Raw genomic sequence first — 21,164 nt, 5'->3', positions numbered from 1 at the left:
TCATATCCAGCTGGGTTATCAGCAGTCTAAAGGTCTAATCAATCTTTGGAACGTAGTTTTCTTAGAAGCTTTTTATAATAGGTCATTTGAACTGCTAGCAGATAAAAATTTCAAGGAGAATGAAAGTTTTTTAAAAAGCAAACAAACAAACTCACATATATTAGTAAATGTCATGCTGCTCTGGCCAAGTACAGACTACGTGGGTACTCAATAAATGGGACATCAATTAATAAAGAAATCAATTCTGTTTAGTTTACCACACTAGGTCACTGGCTATGAATAAGTCATTTTTAAAAAAGAAATTCCACAAATATTGCTTTCAGTTGGATTTTAACCTATTCCTCAACCGCAAAAAGCTCTGTTTAGCCTAATGGAGGAACAGAGTTAGATAATAAGCTTATGTCTAACTGAATCTGCTGATGCTTATAAACTAATTTTATTAAAACACAGCAAAAAGCAAGGAACTGTTGTAGTAGTTTCATTTTGTTGTCCCAGCACTGGTTTAAGAAACCGATAATAGAAACATTGATAAGTAAAAGCTTAGAGTTTAAAGAACTCTTGATGAATGCATTTTTAGATGAGTCAGGTAAAGAGGAAAATATCTCTAACCACCCATTTTAACAATAAAAGAACGTATTGTATACGTGTAACACTTTATATGGTTTATACCATGCTCTTACACCTTTCTACCTTATTTTACCTTTGCAACTACACAATGAGATAGAGGTTAATAATCTGGAGGTTCAGGGGGTTAAGCATCCTGCCAAAAATCACACTGCTTGTGTCACAGGCAACATTCAAAGTCACAATTTCTGTCTCCTAGTCCACTTACAATGAAACATATCATAAAACATAAGAGGGCTACAAAATTTTGAGCCTTTTAGTCGACATTCTGTCCTAAATATTAAACAATTCAGAGTTTATAGAATCTGTCAAAATTGAGGAAATGACACCAAAAAGGGGAAATAGGATTAGAAATGACTCAAAACACTCAGACCTTTTTAAAACTTCAAAAGCTCATTATTGAGCAGACTTGTGGTTGCCAAGGGGGAGAGGGGTGGGGAAGGGACGGATTAGGAGTTTGGGATTAGCAGATGCAAACTATTATATATAAAATGGATAAACAACAAGGTCCTACTGTATAGCACAGGGAACTGTATTCAATGTCCTGTGATAAACCATAATGGAAAAGAATATGAGAAAGAATGTATATATATGTATAACTGAATCACTTTGCTGTACAATAGAAATTAACACAACATTGTAAATCAACTATACATCAATAAATTTTTTTTTAAAAAAGGCTCATTATTTAGCATGGCTTTTTAATACAAGAAGTTTCAAAGTTTTATGTACTTGGAATAAGAATTGAGAATTTATAAGAAGGATATAGAAATAAAGAATAAGAACACTAGTTTGCCATTTTGGTGCTCTTCTATACCTAGATACTCAACACTAAGAGCTTTACACAGATTTTTAAGCCAATCATAAGCAACAACTGATTATTTGCAATTTTACATACCAAATACTATAGACCGAAGTGTTATTTCAAGCCTGGAAAAAACTTAGGATCCACAAGATTATCTGAAATAAACAGAATTCAGAAAAAAAATAAGGGAAGCTTTAAGCATTATTTACAACAACCAAGACATGCAAACAACCTAAGTGTCCATCCACAGACAGATGGGTAAAGAAAATGTGATACACACACACAATGAAATATTACTCAGCCATAAAAAAGAAGGCAATTCTGCCACTTGCAACAACATGGATGGACCTTGATGGCATTATGCTAAGTCAAGTAAGTCATATAAAACAAAGAGAAATACCATATGATATCACTTATATGTAGAATTTAAAACATCAGACTTATAGAAACAGAGTAGAACGGTGGTTGCCAAGGGCTGAGGGGTGGGGGTAATGGGGAGATGTAGGTCAAAGGGTAAAAACTTTCAGTTATAAGTTCCAGGGACCTAAGGTACAGCAGGATGACTATAGTAACAATACTGTATTATATATTTGAAAGCTGTTATGAAAGTAGAACTTTAATGTTCTCACCATAACAACAACAAAATAAGTATGTGATGTAAGGCTGTGTTAACTAACCTTATTATGGTATTTCACTATACATGTATCAAATCATCACATTGTATACCTTAAACATATACAATGTTATGTCAATTATATCTCAATTATATAGTTACCCATAAGACACATATCACCAAATACCATTCTGGAAGATTAGCATACCAAAAGGAAAAGAATTTTTACTCAACCTAACAAATTTGCTTATACAATATAAAAATAAGTGGTTTCTATGCTTAGAGAGAAATCCTAAATTAGTCTGAAATAATGAGAAATGGGCCACAGTTAACTAACGTGCTGTATATAAATATACGTCAGAGGTCCTCCTTCCTTCCTTCCAAAATATTTATTGAGCATCTACTATGTGCCAGGCTTTGTACTAAAGGTATGGCTGGAATGTTGAATCAAATCCTTCTGGGAGCTCCTAGAGTAGTTCAGAGGTTTCTATAACCCAGTGAAAAGGACTCTACCCATCATAAGGGGAAGCTTCCTAGAGAACATAACATTTTCTTACACTAAGGAAGGTACAGGCCCAGGGAAACGGCAATGTGCCAGGGAATAAAGTTAGCAACGGGATAAACAGCACATCTTACAGAAGCAATTGCTTGAAGATTTGGTTAAAAATCAGTCCTACAGGTAACTTAAAGCATTTAAATACATTATTGTTATAATAAAAAGTTACATGAGTTTTAAAGAAACAGGTGAAATTCACACTTGCTTAGAAGGCAATGCAAACTTACTAACAGACTGATAATGCAAGCCAAGTAGTAATTTCCTACCATTTCTCAGAATTTTGTACAATATCAAGTGAAAAATTGGGTTGTCAAAGTGAAAACTTTACACTTAATGATTACTCTAGTAATCACTGCTTATTAATGCATACACTCTATTCTCCTTCACTAAAAAGTTGACCCAGAAGTTTTTTCATAGTATTTTGTAATAAAGTTCAGTGGTTTTACTAAGACTAGGAAATCAAGCCTATTTCACCCACTAATGTTAAAATATTCTTTTCTGGGAGCAGGGGAATAAAGTAGTCTAAGGAAAATAACAATATTAATAGGCCCCTAAAGATAGCAGCTAAGTAGACTTCTTTAAATAGAAGTTTTCTCCTCAAGCTAGTTTCAGGAGTAAGATTTTAGGTCCTTGAGCTTAAAAAAATTCAACAAAAACTAACAAGTCATAAGCAGTATATGTAAAACGGTGCCAGTTTTATTAGTCTGAGGCTGATTTTTCTCAAGTTGTTTTTCAAGCTTCTAAGTCAGAAATGGCACAGAAAATGCATGTGAGTTCACTTAAACCGGGTGTGAAAACCTTTCTACACATTTGTGTCAGTCTTGCCTGACCAGAGCCCTTATTCCATCCTACCAAGAGTTGTCGTTCTTAAATTCCATCTTTTAATTTGATCTGATTATGTCTGTCTTTCTTATAACCTTAAATGGCTTCCTGTCATCCATGGGATAAAACTATTCGTGGCTCACTTGTTTTCTCTTTCCCTCATCACCTCAATACATAGAAAATACAATTGCTTTGTCTGTAATAGAAACATCCAAGCTTAAACTTTCACAAATATAATATAAAGAAAACCCCAGTAAAACCCACCAAACTATCTTTACAATGCTCCATTTCAAATTCTTTTGCTTTTCTTCAAAATTACTGTATACATACAGAAATTCTAGTGATTCTCCAAAAGCTTTACAATATTCTTTAAAATGGCCCTTGCAAGAGAGCCTTCTCAAAAAAAATGGTGAAGAAAGTGTACATCCATAGGCAAAGAAAAAACAAAAAGAGAAAGAGAACCTCAACCTAAGTCTTATACCTTATTAAAAAATTAACTCACTTCTAAATATTAACCCAAAAGAACTGAAGACAGGTATTCAAACAAAAACTTGTACGTGAAATGTTCATAGCTGCACTATTCACAAGAGCCAAAAGGTGGAAACAACCCAAGCGTCCATCAACTGATGAATGGATAAACAATAAATATGGTGTTGCCACATAATGGAATATATATCCATAAAAGAAATGAAGCACGGATACATCTACAACATGAATGAACCTCAAAAACATTAGCTAAGTGAAAGAAGCCAGACACAAAGGGCCACACATATTATACGATTTCATTTATATGAAATATCCACAACAGGCAAATCCATGGTACAGAAAGCAGACTGATGGTTGCCAGGGGCTGGGTTGTGTGGGGGGCAGAAATGGGGAATGACTGCTTAATGGGTACTGGGCTTCTGTCTGAGATGATGAAAAAGTTCTGGATCTAGATAGTGGTGATGGCTGTACAGCATTGTGAATGTACTTAAGGCCACTGAATCATACACTTCAAAATGGTAAATTTTATGTTATATGTATTTTACCATGATAAAAAATTAACTCAAACTAGATCAAATTAACTCAAAATAGAAACTATAAAGCTTCCAGAAAAAAAAAGAAAATCTTCAGGATTAAGTCCCAGGCAGTGTTCATAGATTTGACACCAAAACATGGTCCATAAAAGGAAAACTGATAAATTGAACTTCCCCTAAATTTTAAATGTTTATCTGCAAAAGACCCTGTTAAGAGGATGAAAAGACAAGCCATAGACCATGAGAAAATATTTGCAAACCGTACATCTGACAAAGGACTAGTATGTATAATATATAACAAACTCTCAAAACTCCACAGTAAAAAAAAAAACAAACAATTCAATTAGAAAATGGGCAAAAGACATGAACAGCCATTTCACTGAAAAGGATACATGGTAGAAAAGCATATGAAAAGATGTTTAACATCATTAGTCACTAGGGAAACACAAATTAAAATCATGAGATACCACTACACAGGTCCCAGGATGGCTAAAACAAACAAAAAATAATGATAATCTCAGACGCTGGAGAGGATGCAGAGAAACTGGATCCCTCATACCTTGCTACTGGGAATGTAAAATGGTACAGCAACTCCAGTAAACAGTTTGGCATTTTATAAAACGAAATATGCAACTATGAAATGACCCAACAATTGCTCTCCTGGTCATTTAATCCAGAAAAAAGAAAACATATGTTCACACAATCTGTATACAAATAAAGCTACTATGGACATTTGTAACAGTCAAACACTGGAAATAATCTAGATGTCCTTCAACAGGTGAACAATGAAACAAACTGTGGTATACCCATCCTATGGAACATTATAAATATAATAAAATGGAATGAATTACTGATACACAACAGCCTGAATAAATCTCCAGTGAATTACACTGAGTAAAAAAGCCAATACCAAAAGATTATATACAGCATGATTCCATTTATATAATATTCTTCAAGTGACAAAATTATAGAAGTGGGGAATAGATTAGTGGTTGCCAGGGGTTGGGAAGGAGTATGCTCTGGAGGGAGGGAGGGAGGGAAGGAGGGAGGCAGGTATGGTTATAAAAGGAGGTATGGTTATCCTTGTGGTGATGGAATTCTTCTATGTCTTGACTACGGTAGTGGATACATGAACATACACATGTGATAAAATTGCACAGAACTAACACACAAACATACATCCATACAAGTGACTTACAAGCAAAACTGGGAAAATGTGAATAAGACCAGTGGATTACCACAATGTCAGTATCCTGACTGTGACATTACACTATGGTTTTACAAGATGTTACCATTGGGGGAAAGTGGATGAAGGGTACAGGATCTCTCTGTATTAATTCTTATAATTGCATGCAAATCTATAATAATCTCAAACTTTAAAAGTTTAATTTTAAAAAAGGCCATTCCATAAGAATGTGATCAACTATAGAGCAGAATAAAGCTTATATTGTAGTTATTTTTAGATATCTTTTGTACCAGAATGTATTTTAAAAGCAGTTCCGTCAATACAACTAAATTGCATCTGAATAAAAATGCATATTCTATTAGCGTCACCTGGTCACTGCAAAATACTTCTCATGATGATTAGTCTAGAGCAACTTTAGAACTTAACATCTGCTTACATAGCAGTTTAATCAAGTTAAGGACAATTAGAATATGAAGCCCCCAGGAGACAAAATAAAATACTGTAAAAAAGCATTTAACGGATACTGTTCAGATTTCAGTACTAGGCTTTATAAGCCAGGGCACACAGCAAGGGGAAACATTAACTCAACTGTTGGCTTTGTAAAGGAACTTTAAAAAATCTTGCTGTGGTCAGATCAATTTAAATATGACTGTTTTCTATCAGAAATTTTCACTTAGTTGAAAATAGTTAAAATGTTCTAGGAGCCTTAGCTGATTATCAGACTAAAAAACTTCTAATTATATTCTAAAAATTTCCTTGTATGTAATCCTGTCAAGAAGAAAGCAGAATGGTGCAGAGTACTGGACTGAGGACAAAGAGACCAGGACTCAAGTCTCTGCACGTCCACCAAGTACTGTGTGACTTTAGAGTAGCCATGGCACATTCAATCAATAAGTGGCTGAGCATCTACTACGTGCCAAGGTCCTACTATGTGGAGATAAAAATGGCAAATAAGACACAGTTCTTCCTGAGGTTTGCAGTCTAGTGAGGAATACGAAGAAGTAAGTAAGCAATTACATCATAAAGTTCCCAAGATTAACTGTAAAATAAAAGGGCTATCTCAAATGACCCTTTAGATTTTCCTAGTTCTAACATCCTATGGTCCTATTGGTATCCCCTGATCTAGTCCCATAATGAGGCAGATAAGGAACCTTGATATAGCTTGATATTCATAACAGCTAGAGATTTTCCAACAATAACTAGAAATTCCTTACTTTAGAGATGGGTCATCACAGCATTTAGAAACAACTGTCAGTGCTGAGCTCTTGCTATGTGCTAGCGGCTGGAATTTAAATGCATTAGCTCATTTGCTCCACATAATCCTATGAGGTAGGTGTTATTATCTCCATTTTACTGATGAGGAAATAAAGTCACTGAGAAGTAACTTGTTTCAGGTCCAAGAGCTAGCAAGTGGTGGACCAGGGATTTAAATCTAGTCTGTTGATCTCTAAAGCTCATGGACTTAATCACAACTCAGACCCAGGCAGGGGTAACTAGTAGTTTCTTTTCAAATGCCAATTCCAGCTATTCGGTGGCACTGAGGGGTTGAAAAGTTTTACTCAGGCCCCAGAAGAGAAAGTACCAGAATTACCATGGCTTAGAAGGGAGTCAGGCATCTTCACTACTGCCCGCTAAGGAAGGATGTTTTAAGGGAAGTAAGTGGTAGATTCTAGTTCCTCTTAACCGTGAACAACTAATTCTAAGCATAAATATTCCTGCTTCCAGGTGATATTTGGAACAACTCAGTTCCAGGGCTCCTTCTGTTTAAAATTAACCAACCTTATTTTTTAATACCACATATACACAGTCATGCTTTCTACTACTTCAGAACAATATAAACACCAGTGCAAACCAGTATGAACTACATTAGGGGAAAAAAATTAGTCTTTCAACAATGTTCTCTGAATTGAAAATGATGCAGAAGACAGATTAAAAAAAATAATGTTATAGAACTTGTTAATACTATGGGTTTTCCTCTGGCCATGCAGATTAGAAACAAGATATCAAGCATAAACAAGATTCTAGCTTTAAAAACATTATCCAAATATTTATGCAGTAACTATACAATATGCATGTTTAAAGAACATTAGGTTCAAGACAAAATTAGATAAAACACTTTAGAATGATGGCTTTTGAACTTTTTAAAAGGTAATCCACAGTAAGAAATACATTTTATATTGTAATCACATACAAATACATGAGATGTATAACTGAAACAAATTCAGGACATGATACTTTCCCTTACTATGTAGTATATTCTGGTATTTTCTATTTTAATCTCTTCCTTTTTTAAAAAAATGCTCGTCAAATTGATTTATGATGTATTAATAAGCTGTTATAATCTACAGTTTGAAAAACACTACCCTAGGAACTCTAAGTCATGGTCAGATGGGAAATAGAAAGGAAAAGAAGAATGTGTGTGTGCATGTGCGTGTACGTGTGTGTGTGTGCGTGTGTGTGTGTGTGTGTGTGAAAGAAAGAGAGAGAGAGAGAGATGGGGGGAATGAACATGTGCTAGAGAGATGGAAGGGAATAAGAAATGATTCTTTTTTTTTAATATTTATGGCAGATTATAGCAATAAGATCCTAGTCCTTTGTGGGATAACTAGATTTTCCTCCATCTGGGTACTTAGAAAGCACCATCTGTACTACCCAATGTCAGGGTTTTTTTTTTTTCCTTCATTTTTCTTGACTCATATCTACTTCTAGCTCAATTTTCAAGACCTCTTTGCTTATGTTTGTAGTCCCCACAACAGCAGAATACTCCACAGCAGCGGCTGAACTGAATTATTTTACTATATCACAACTCCTTCCAAAACAACCTTGTTTGTGTTACTTCTAGACTGGGAATGGTAAAAACAATCCTATGAAAAGTTATTACTTATAAAAAGTTTTTCCAAACTTGAAATTCTTGGTAGTTTTAACAGCTTTCTCTAGAACATAAGCAAAAAGATGGCTGTACTTTCAAGTACCAGGCCCATTGTTTGATATTTAAAACAATAATCAAAGATATGCCGAGACTTCAAAGCAGCATATTTGGTTAAAAACAACAACAACAAATGCTAGTTTATTTAGTTTTTCTTGATGAAAGTTACTATAAAATTGTGAAGGTATTTAAAGTTCTAGAAAACAACTTGGACTCTGCATAAACTATGACAAGCCACATCAGATCGACCACTGAAATTTTATTCATTTTAAACTGCAAAATACATGAACTACTTTCAACTGCTAGCCAAAATTTTATATACAGCTGACATAGAAATTGATAGATATGGAAAATTGAACAGAAGTAGATAAAAGTCAAGAAAAATGAAAAAAGAAAAACAGGCATTGAGTTGCACTGAGTAATACAGATGGCATTTTCTAAGTGCCCAAACGGAAGAAGATTTAATTATCCCACAAAGCACTAGGATCTCATTGCTATAACGGCTACTGATTCTATGAGAGCTCTCTTGGAATTTTTCAGACTAGATTCAAGGAACACATTTTACTGATGAGAGGAAACTATAATCAGAGGTGTTGAGTAATTTTTCTAAAGCTACAATTTTTCTAAAGCTCAAGTATCAGATATTGCTATAAAATCATAATAATGACATTTATTAGTATTACCATATCATTCACAGACTGCCCCATGGCCATAATTTACCCTCAAATGAAATATAAGAAAAAAACAAGGCCCACCACACACAGTTTATGCAGGTAATTTATAAATAGTATTGACTGAGAAGAATAGGCTATAAGGAAAGCCTAAAAATCCTAGTGCTTCTAAATAGACTTAATGTTATGATTGTCTATCTGTCTAGCATGCACAGAAAAGTAGATGTACAAATGAGGTAGTTGTATAGTGGTGGTTTGCATGACTTAAATACCTAAGGAATACACTTTCTTTAAGTAACTAGATTTTTAAAGATTAAGAAGTATCTACTAACATATTACCAGTAAATTAAGGATCTGTCCTTTCACTTAAATTCTTTGAAGGCTTTGAAGCAAAAATTAAGAGAACAACCAGTCCAAATCTCTTGTTTTCTAGATTAGATAACTAATGAAAGAGGTCTTCATACAGAGACATGCCCAATATCATACACCTAACATCATCAGGGTGATCTAAGTTCTCCTAGCTCTTTATGCAACACAATATTGCCTCCTCATAATTGGCCTTCTTTTCTATCAGTACTTAGCAAACCAGATAAATAAGAGACATAAGGACAAGGAGTATTAGGACATGGGCAGACCAAGAAGCTTAATGAAGTAGGCAAAGATAAGTAGTATCATAAAATATCATGGAACATTCCATAAAATTTTGAGTTCCAAACAAAGAGGAACTAAATACATTTAGGGTGAGGGCCCTTAAACTGGTTCAAGTCCATCTGAAAACACCACCACATGGGCAATGATCAGTATGTTGGAAGTTGTAACTGTTAACCTAGCAGATAACTGCTATGTCTTAATTAGAAGTTATCAGAATGACATTGACTGTGCCCTGGGTAACAGTAAATTATGTTCAAGTTTACATTTTTATCTCTAAAGTTAATTTAGCATCATTTTGAAAGAGTTGAGGGCCTTTAACTATTTATAATGAAACAAATCAACCCTCAGAAAAAGATTATGTTGGCAATAATTCCACTGTACAGATTAAAAAAACTGAGATTTAATCATTTGCCTCGGACTACCAAATATTCTTCACCAAACAAGGAATTATTCATGGTTATAGATCTTAATTAGGTGTGGAAGAGTTGACCAAAAAAGATGGAACGGCTCAAAGGACTGTTATTTCCTAGAAGTATACACAGCTATTACAAACTTAATTACTGTCTTTCTTTACTGGGGCACCTGAAAATATATTATAGGATCACAATATTCAGCACCAAAACAGAAATGGTAAATATTATGAAAGTAGTAAAATAAAAAAATCTTGTATGGCTACCAAACTGGTATAAATGTGAAAATTTAACTCTCTGTGGTCTATTGCCAGAATCCTAAAATTGATCCAAATGGTCCTTAAATTTCTGAATACTTTTTTTTCTCTTCTGAAATGACTTCTGTTGAGTATATCTTTAAAATAAAACTATAAACTCTAAGCTTCAATACAAAAGTCTAGGAAAAAATGAATCTACAGTTGATTAGCAAAAGATACCATTAATCTGGGCCTGAGTCAAAAATGCAACTTAACTCAAAAAACTAAAAGTAGAATAACAGGGCTTCCCTGCTGGTGCAGTGGTTGAGAGTCTGCCTGCCAATGCAGGGGACATGGGTTTGAGCCCTGGTCCGGGAGGATCCCTCATGCCACGGAGCAACTAGGCCTGGGCACCACAACTACTGAGCCTGCGCTCTAAAGCCGGTGAGCCACAACTACTGAGCCCATGTGCCACAACTACTGAAGCCCATGCGCCGTACTCCGCAACAGGAGAATCCACCGCATTGAGAAGCCCACACACTGCAACAAAGAGTAGCCCCCGCTTGCCACAACTAGAGAAAGCCTGCGTGCAGCAATGAAGACCCAACGCAACCAAAAAAAAAAAAAAAAAAAAAAAAGTAGAATACCATGTGATCCAGCAATTCCACTCCTGGGTATATATCCAGAAAAATGAAAACACTAACTTGAAAAGACACATGCACCCCAATGTTCATAGCAGCACTATTTATAATAGCCATGATATGGAAGCAACCCAAGTGCCCAGCAACAGACAAATAAATAAAGAAGATGTGGTGTATATATATATACAATGAAATATTACTCAGCCATAAGAAAAAATGAAATTCTGCCATTCGCAGCAATGTGGATGGACCTAGAGAATATTATGCTTAGTGAAATAAGTCAGACAGAGAAAGACAAATACTGTGTGATATCACTTGTATGTGGAATCTAAAAAAATACAAATGTATATGCAAAACAGAAACAGACTCAGATATAGAAAACAAAACTAGTGCTTACCAAAGGGGAGAGGGAAGAGGAGAGGAGAAAATTAGGGGAATGGGATTACGAGATATAAACTGCTATGTATAAAATAAACAACAAGGATGTATTGTACAGCACAGGAAATTATAGCCATTATCTTCTAATAACTTTTAATGGAGTGTAACCTGTAAAAATAGGGAATCACTATGTTCTACACCTGAAATTAATATAATATTGTAAATCAACTATACTTCAATAAAAAAAAATCTGACAAAGTCAAGGAAAAAATGCCAACAATAATAAAACAAACTAGTAACAGTAACAGCAACCCTTTATGTTTCTAAGGGTCTTGTACTTTTAATGGAAGTTGATAGCTGGCTCAGCATTTACTAAAAAAACAGATAGAAGAAAAGTATCAACTGGAGGGCACAGCTATGAGAGTATTTTGGTCTCAAACTGTTTTAATAATAAAAGCAATGCTGCTAATTAACATAAACTACTTTAGCAAACATGAAAAATACATCCTGTGCTAGTATAATTGGAACATAGTAGTAGTTCAGTATAACCATAATACACGTCGTTTAAGTAGGTGCTTGCTAGGTCACACTGAGCAGGGTGATCCAAAGACCAAAGGCATTCACTGCTGGATAAGGCAGAAAATGAATCTAACTTCTTTCTCACTAAGGTATCAGTAGTTGATGAAGAATATTTTATTGATCAACACTACCTGTTGCAAGGAACAGAGAGCTGGACTTCTGTACGTGAAGAGTAGGGGCTGGGGAGAAGAGAGTCAGTCACTTGCTTAGGCATTGGTAGGAATGGAAATAATGTTCACCAGTAACTTGAAAAAAACTTTCATTATAAATAGGTCAAATTTACCAGTTGTAATGGCCATGCGAGGGACAGAGTTATAAACTTGAAAACATGTACAAGAAGTTCAGAAGAAGTGTATTTTCTTGAAGCCTAAACTCAATCACTTTTTAGACTTAGCTCAAATTGTTCCCAACGTGAATCATTCGGAAAAGCAAATATAAGACTGATTTTATATATATATATATATATATATATATATCTTATAAAATAATGAGTAAAACAATCAACCAGAGAGAAAGGCAATCTCTCAAGTATCCTGCAGAATCCAAAAACACATGGCCTCAGTGCCTTTACCCTCCTTTCTACAAAACATGATGAACGTTCTGTATATATTCCCTCAGTCATCATTTGTCTTCAACATGGAGTGTATTGGAAATGGTTGGGAAAAAACCAAAAGGTGGGGTTTTTTGTTTTTGTTTTTTTTCCCTAAGAGAAAGTTGACAGAGACCAGTGGATTGATTACTCAGATGTGCCTCCAAGACATTTAGTTTCTGTTATTATGTCCCCTGGTATCAGTGAAAATTTTTAAATTGAAATCCAGGAAACTATCCAGAACTTGACAGCTCATGATAAATGAGAGGTTTAAACAAGTGGAATTAGTGGAGATTACGATTTTTAAAGAAAGATTCATTGCTCTCAATTTCTGGAGATACCTTAAATCGTTGGCTCTTTACTATTTAGTAGTCCTGGAAAAAAGCTTTTTTTAAAAAAAAAATTACATGTGCAGCACTGAGCTTGAAAAATTTAAAGCCATTGCTTTTGACATTTTCTTGAGAGCAATGTTTGAGGAAAAATCACTCTTACCTATTACTGCATATCTACTCTGAAACCTCAGGGAACTTTTTCCAAAGTGAGTATCAGAATACAAGTAATATAGAAAACTTAACTCCCTCAAATTCCAATCTTACATATACCTATTTTTCAAAATTTCTGAACTCAAGAAATTCTAGTTCCTCATTCTGAAGAAATGCAAATGATCCTACAAAAGCTCATTATTAAAAATGAGTTGAGTTTTCAAATCAAAACATTCACCCAAAAGGCTGGTCTAGAAAACTGATTTGTTATAGTGGATGGTACTTCTAATGGTCCATTCCTAACGTGATTGTTGTGACCAGTGAGGGACAGTAGGGAGGCTGGCACAAAAAGTATGAAGCAAAGCTCCTTATGTTAAAAACTGGAGGAAAATATACAAAAAAATCTTAAAGAACACAAGGTATGAGTATGTTCCAAGAGTTCATTTTGATCTACTATCAGGTATCCCAACTAAAGACTTCTGGCTTTCATGATTATAACTTATAAAATACAGCTGCAAAAGCCAATCCAAAAGCTGTAGGTAACTCGTTACTGCAAAGAAGTCATTTGAAGGAGTTCCTACCTCTAGATTTGGCTGGTAAGGAGGATTTCAGGATCATCACAACCTCATCTGTTTTCTTTCTATGGAAAGTCTAATACTGAGTCATGAAAATGCAATTTATTAAGCATAGGTAATAGTACTTGAAAATTATTTCCAAAAACACTGGTCATAACCCACCATTTAGAACTCTGATAACAGTTTTAAGTGGAAATCCATACAAAGAGATGTTTATCAACCTTGAAAATCTGTTTTTATAATAAAAAAACTATTTTTGGGAAACTAGCTTTTTCAAATGAATTATCCTTTAAATCTAAAGTTTGATATCACATCCTGTACTGGGGTTGAATAGTGTCCCCTAAAATTCATATCATTACCTCAGAATATGACCTTATTTGAAAATAGGCTCTTGGGACTTCCCTGGAGGCACAGCGGTTAAGAATCTGCCTGCCAATGCAGGGGACATGGGCTCGAGCCCTGGTCCGGGAAGATCCCACATGCCGCGGAGCAACTAAACCCATGCGCCACAACTACTGAGGCTGCACTCTAGAGCCCACGAGCCACAACTACTGAGCCCACGCTCCACAACTACTCAAGCCCACGTGCCTGGGGTCTGTGCTCTGCAACAAGAGAAGCCACCGCAATGAGAAGCCCACACACTGCAACGAAGAGTAGTCCCAGCTCGCCACGACTAGAGTAAAGCCTGTGCGCAGCAACGAAGACCCAATGCAGCCAAAAATAAATAAATATATTAAAAAAAAAAAAGAAAGAAAATAGTGTCTTAATTTGTAATTAAATTAAGATGAGGTCATATTGGATTATGGTAGGCCCTAAATCTGATGACCAGTGTCTTTATAAGAGAAAAGTAAGAGAGATGTGGATACAGAGACATACAAGGGAAAAAGCCATGTGATGATGGACAGAGGCACAGACTGACCTGATGCAGCCACAAGCCTAGGAACACCAAGGATTGCTACCAACTACCAGAAGCTGGGAGAGAGACACAAAACAGATTTTCCTCAGGGCAGCCAAAAGAAACCAACCCTGCTGACACCCTAATTTTGGACTTCTGGACTCAAGAACTGTACGAGAATAAATTTCTGTTGTCTTCAGTCACTCATTTTGTGGTACTTTGTTATGGTAGCCCTAGAAAACTAATATACATACCGTTCCAATGGAATTTCCATCTTAATAATACCTATTTTAGGAGGCATTTCACCATCACAACAGTGTAGATAGATAGCACACCTTTGCAAAATCAAAGTCAGCTCTTTGGGAATAACAGAAATCAAAATAGCAACCCGAATGACATTAAAAAAAATAAATTTATTTTTGGCTGCATTGTGTCTTCTTTGCTGTGCGCGGGCTTTCTCTAGTTGCAGTGAGTGGGGGCTACTCTTTGTTGTGGTGCACGGGCTTCTCATTGCAGTGGCTTATCTTGTTCCCGAGCACAGGCTCTAAGCCAGCGGACTTCAGTAGTTGTGGCTTGCGGGCTCTAGAGCACAGGCTCAGTAGTTGTGGTGCACGGGCTTAGCTGCTCTGCAGCATGTGGGATCCTACCGGACCAGGGCTTGAAGCTGTGTCCCCTGCATTGGCAGGCAGATTCTTAACCACTGCGCCACTGGGGAAGACTCCCGAATGACACTTGATATACCATTTGATATACGTAAGGGCAACGCAACACAGATGTCTTGCACAATGGTATGACTTTTGCAAACTATTACCATGTTAGATCAAGAAACAATGTTTCCAAGAAAATATGAAGATGATATGAATGTTCTTGTCATATCAGATTCTGAACAGAAATTTCTTTGTAAAACTCCATGAAGATTCACAATGAACATCAACCACAAATTAAAGATGCAGTGGGCTCTACTGGTTCTATCATAGCTGAAACACTTAAAGCAGTTATCAAATTTTAAAATATTCCAGTCTGATGGAATGTCTTTTCATTAAGCAAGAGTGGATTTAAAAAGCCATTCACTCCGTTTATCAGGTTTCTTGCCATGTGTACATACAAGCTGCATTTCTGCCCTTCTCCCCACATTAGGGAACACTAAACCCTAACCTGCAGATTCAGCATCATGCCAGGCTCTGGGCCCCCAGGATTATGAGAAACCTTAAGAAACTAGTTTAGCAGCTCAGCATCAAGTTAGTCTTGCTGCTGTTGCTCCCATTCTGATGTCTGACTTTCACTTCAGCAATACTTTTATCTGATTGTTAATAATCAAACTCTGTTAATCTCTTAGCCACTCCACTCACTCTAAAGCAGCCTAAATCCTTTTCTTGTTTTTCTATCAGGTAACTCCAAATACTTTCAAAACTGAAGATCTATGCCTGAACCCTCTTTCCCAGGTCTCAGTCTTAGACCCTTCTATCCATTTCTACCATTCCCTAAGGTAACCTGATGGCTCACACCCTGGCTTACAGTAGGGGATTTCTGATGCCATGCAAACTTCCCCGGTATTAATTCCCCATCTAGGCTTCTACCTATTGCCACCCTTTGCCAAAACACCCTGTTCCTATGCACTGCCTACAGGCCAGGGTTTGAAACCTACTGTCCAACCTCCCTGACAGTCCATACACCTGGGCTTTTTCCTACTGCCTGTTGCTAGGAATCTGCCCTGTCCTCAAGGGTCTGCCTGGATTCCAAATCTTTGTCAGGCATTCAGCCACTCCGACTCTGTTACTGACATCATCCTTCTTAGTAATTTAGCTTTTGTGTTTTTCTATTAAACAAATTACATCAGAATTTTTAAAAACACAGTTTTTGATGAAAGTATGTTTTTATGGGGAGAGAGGATTAATGGCCAGTAGTCAACATTTCCTGAGCATCTACTATTACCTAACATTGTTTTAAGAAGGCAGCATGTTTTAACTCATTTAATCCTCATAATAACCTTAGACAGGTAGGTGCTATTACCATACTCATTTTACAGACAAAGAAACAGCATTACAGAAGTTACGTGTACAAGGTCACATACCAATATGTGTGCAGCTATGATATAAATTCAAGTAGATGGGCTCCAGAACCTGTGTTCTTTACCACTACACTATATTGCATCTCTACCTTCTGCTACCCTATCCCCATCCCTAAACTCCAATGATGTTTTCAAATTTTAAGTCATTTCAAATTTATACCTGTTAAGATCCTCCAGTAAATGTTTCCAACTCCTCCCCTACCCAGCCCCAAATCTAAGTCCCCAATTCTAATGTGAACTCTTTGAAAAGATATATGTTTTCATAGGCTGTATTTTCTTACGATGAAGTTTACCTGAATGTAAAAGCATGAGGTACAGGGTGCGACACTCAGGAATTTGATGATTAAATCAATAATAAATAAGTAAAATCCCCTGGTCATTCATCAAATTTCATCTTCTACAAAGTGTAATCTAAATTACAACTATAATTGTGAGCTTTAGAAAGAGGTGAGGGGAGTCCTCTGGCTCCTACTACCTAGATTATATATGCCCCATTATTTCATCTAGAACTGTGTTGGACATTTACTGCCATACAGGTTTGTCGATTCATTTAAAGAGGTTTAGGCTCTGACCTGGTATAAAATAAGATTTAGCCTTGCAAAGTAGGCCTAGTCAATATAAATAACAAACCTGAAAATGTGTGCAGACATTTTGATATTTTATGACAATTCATATAAGAGAATAGAGATCGAGATTCTTTTCTGACATGAATAGTGAGGAGACTGAAGATAATAAAGAGACAACCACCCAAGCCTCTAATCCACAGCTGGAAACTGGTCTTAATAAAAAGTAAAAAAAAATCTGAAAGAAGACCTAAAAAGGCTAACTGTCCAATTCACGGGAAAAGAGAAAGCATTAAAAGAACTCATTGTTTAATTTATGGAGGAAAGTTTATCAAAAACAGCAGGCTGAAAAATACCTTTGTAAGAATAACAGAGAAACAAAACATTTATAAGTCCATATAACAACTCTTCCAAGAAATAAATACTGCCTTCCTTAATATCATCTAATTACAGCCAAAAGAGGAATAGCATCTTTAGAATTTAAAGGTGTTAGAGCTTAATAGGATATAAGGTATTATTACATCTAGTACTACCCCTCATTTCTCCATATGAAGAAACAGGTCCCAGGAGAGAATCCGACTTGTCCAAGTCCTTCAATTTATCTTACTCAAGATTTTTCATATTATCTAGAGCAGCATATGATACACAGAATGTAGATCATATGATCTATCAATGTAAGAAAAGATTTAAATATGAACTACATTAAAAAAATTCCTTTAACTAAAGGTTTTGACAATAAACTAATTTCAAAAGCTACTGTACATTAAATAAAATGTTAACTTTCATGAAAAAGGAAAATCACCTAATGCCTCAAGTACCGGTTTCTTGATTTTAAGGGGTTTGTAGGTATGCATTCAGAGTTAAAAACACACAAAACAAATTTTCTTGATGTGTGCTTTCATAAGAATTTAGAGTCATTTATACCATTTTAAAATAATGAGAACACTTCTCTGTTAAGCTTTCATGGTAATTCACTAGAGAGAGTAAATTTTATGACTCAGCTTTTTGTGCTCACTCACACATGCCTGAATGGTCCACTTAAATTGCTTGCTATATTTTAAATTCAGGCCTGGAGTAGGATTCTTGTTTCTCTGAGGCTCACAAAGACTAGACTCACAGCTTAGTTCTACAGTGCCTATTTAGCTGGACTTAAAGCCCACATCAAGTAGTTTATTGTCAAAACAAAAAGCAATCTTCATGGAGCTTAGTAACTTAAGTAGCTCTCCAGAGTTTGGTAAATATTTTGTGTCTACTTTTTATCTCTATTGTCAAGGAAGGGTTCTATAGAGTGGTGAAGTATTATTTTACACATCTAAAAGGTACTATGGATACTATAATCCTTCAGGTTCATGGTTACAACTGAGAAGCACAAAGCCACCTACCATAATTTTCCAAACACACAATTTTCTTAGTCATTCCCAAGGTTTTTTGTTTGTTTTTTAAGCATCCTGGAGTCCCATCTTAATCAGTCTGGGGTTTGTAAAATTCAGGCTCTGAAAATAGCATGGAAAAGGCTTTTAAGTATACCCCACAGACTGAGAGGAAAATGATGACCCTCCCAAACAAAAGCCATTTCTCTAACTAATGCTTTGCTCACCTTATTTCTCACATACTTGGACTGTTTTCCCTGCTCACCTCCATCCATTCAAGTCTTCCACACTTTGTGGTGTGTTCAAAAACCAACTCCTTCCACGATGGCTTCCCAATCTCCTCTATTAGAATTAGCCCCCCACCCCCCTTAGTGTTCCCAAAGCACTTTGTCATAGTCTGTGTTGCTTTTGAATTATCTGAGTATGTCTTTCTGCCCCAGTATCTGGGCCAACATCTTTTTCCTTTCTTCACTGTCTACTAACAGTTATACTCAATAAGGGTTTATTAAACTGAGTGAGGTGAGTAGGGCTATTGACTCATAATATCCCATTCTCTAGTCTTAGAGTAAACTAGGGCAGAGAATCTACAGCAACTCTTGAAAAGTGGGCTAATCATGGTTTGATCAGAATGGCCAGCTACCCAAGATGGTTGAGGTAATGAAAAAGTAATCACAAAAAAGTATGAAGGTATAAAAAGAGTAATTAAAAAAAATCTATACCTACTGCTGTGTTCTGAGACCAGATACAAATGGTGCTACAAAATGTCATCTTAAAATAAACAAAAAACTACTTATCCAGTCAATCAGTAAACACTAATACAGCTGTTAGGTAGAGTATAAAGAGATATAAAGCACAGATCTAGGTTCTGCCCTTAAAGACTTCCCAGTTTTAACTATTAAGAACTAAAATTCTCTACTAAAATTCTCTATTGACCTCATGGGAAGAAAACTGATAATAAAAAACAGTTTATGGGACTTCCCTGGTGGCACAGTGGTTAAGAATCTGCCTGCAAATGCAGGGGCCACAGGTTCAAGCCCTGGTCTGGGAAGATCCCACATTCCGCAGAGCAACTAAGCCCGTGCACTACAACTACTGAGCCTGCCCTCTAGAGCCCGCAAGCCACAACTACTGAGCCCACATGCCACAACTACTAAAGCCTGTGCACCTAGAGCCCATGCTCCTCAACAAGAGAGGCCACTGCAATGAGAAACCCATGCCCGACAACAAAGAGTAGCCCCCGCTCACCGCGACTAGGGAAAGCCCGTGCACAGCAACCAAGACCCAACACAGCCATAAATAAATAAATAAACAAATTTATTAAAAAAAACAGTTTATGATAAATGCTAAATGAAAGATAAATATAAGATATCCAAGAGTTGTTGAGGATTGCTGATAAACAGAATTATGGATTAAGATAGTAAGGGAAGATCTCAATGAAGAGGTAAGGTCTGAGTTTCACGATGCATAAAATGAGGTGGTTTGAAATAGATGACCTCTGGGCTTACCTTCCAAATCTGAAATTTTATTGTATCTTATCACATAATTATATCAATAATAGTGACTTGATATTAACTAACCACCCCCTGAATAGAGTTTTCTTCTTAATCATTATGAAAGTAACAGCTTTTAAAAAGCTGTCAGTCCTCAAGTAAGCAGTTTTATCAAATCATTTTAAATATAAATATCCAAAACTGAATTTGATATATCTCACAAGAAGGTTTGGTATTTTGTAAGAGAACTTGAGTTGGAGGCTTTTTTTCTTTATACCAGTTTCTTGGTGTGGCTTCCAAAATTCAAAACAGGCTTTTAAGTGCACACTTTTTCATACCCAAAAGTTGTATTTGAAATCATTTAAATTATTCTTGTCTCTCTGTGGATAGGAAGTGAATAGAGTAAACCTGCAAAAGTTCATCACCACTATTAAAGCACTTTTTCCTTTGTTCTCTTTGACTGTCATGGCTTTTGTACCCAGCAGTTACTGATGATCAAATGTATTCTGAAGTTCAGCCAAAGTTTTGTGTTTTTTTTTCTTTTTTTTTTTTAGGGCAACACTCAAAACAAAGCAAATATTGGCTTAGTTATGACACTTGTTGTTCTAATACATTAATAGCCTATTGTCCACTGTGGTTGTCTCAACAAGATAATACATTGAAAAACAGCGTTTCCTGATAGGAAGTGAATTCCCACTGTGTGTCACAGGACCCTAGCCAAAAGCTGGGCTCTAAAGGAGAAAAAGCAGTCCCTTCTGAGATTGCATACATAACAGACCAGAGTAACGATTAGACTTTTTCTTCCCTCTTGTTTAAAAAGGCTTTCTGCTTCAGCTCAAACTACAGTCTATTTGACTGATTTTGCTATCATAGGACTGTTTTTCTAAAATGGTTTCAAATATTTTAGACAAAGTTTGTTCAACATCCTGTAGGCAGCAGTATCCTGCATATTTCTGACTCTAGAGAATTTCCTTAGTCGTAAATGCCACAATGGATAAGGTAACATGACAAAGAA

At 36.0% G+C, this 21,164-nt stretch overlaps 1 protein-coding gene across 8 annotated transcripts in view; it reads right to left on the bottom strand.

The window, feature by feature from the left end:
* Window positions 1-21,164, bottom strand: part of ADD3 (adducin 3) — a 124,952-nt gene that overhangs the window by 30,160 nt on the left and 73,628 nt on the right. For 2 of the 8 annotated variants that reach the window (XM_027112551.1, XM_027112550.1), the window contains exon 1: window positions 1,523-1,590. The exons of 5 other annotated variants lie outside the window; for them this stretch is intronic. The gene's annotated coding sequence lies outside the window, so the exon portion shown is untranslated. Of the gene's footprint in view, window positions 1-1,522; window positions 1,591-21,164 lie in introns of those variants that run through there. One more of the 8 variants, XM_027112546.1, reaches the window with a different exon arrangement.

Source organism: Aethalodelphis obliquidens, unplaced genomic scaffold (genome assembly GCF_003676395.1).
Source record: "Aethalodelphis obliquidens isolate GAN/ISIS:26980383/991018 unplaced genomic scaffold, ASM367639v1 scaffold11, whole genome shotgun sequence".
Lineage (NCBI taxonomy): Eukaryota > Metazoa > Chordata > Mammalia > Artiodactyla > Delphinidae > Aethalodelphis > Aethalodelphis obliquidens.
Note: the sequence above shows the minus strand (reverse complement) of the source record. Positions and strands in the feature narration are given on the sequence as shown.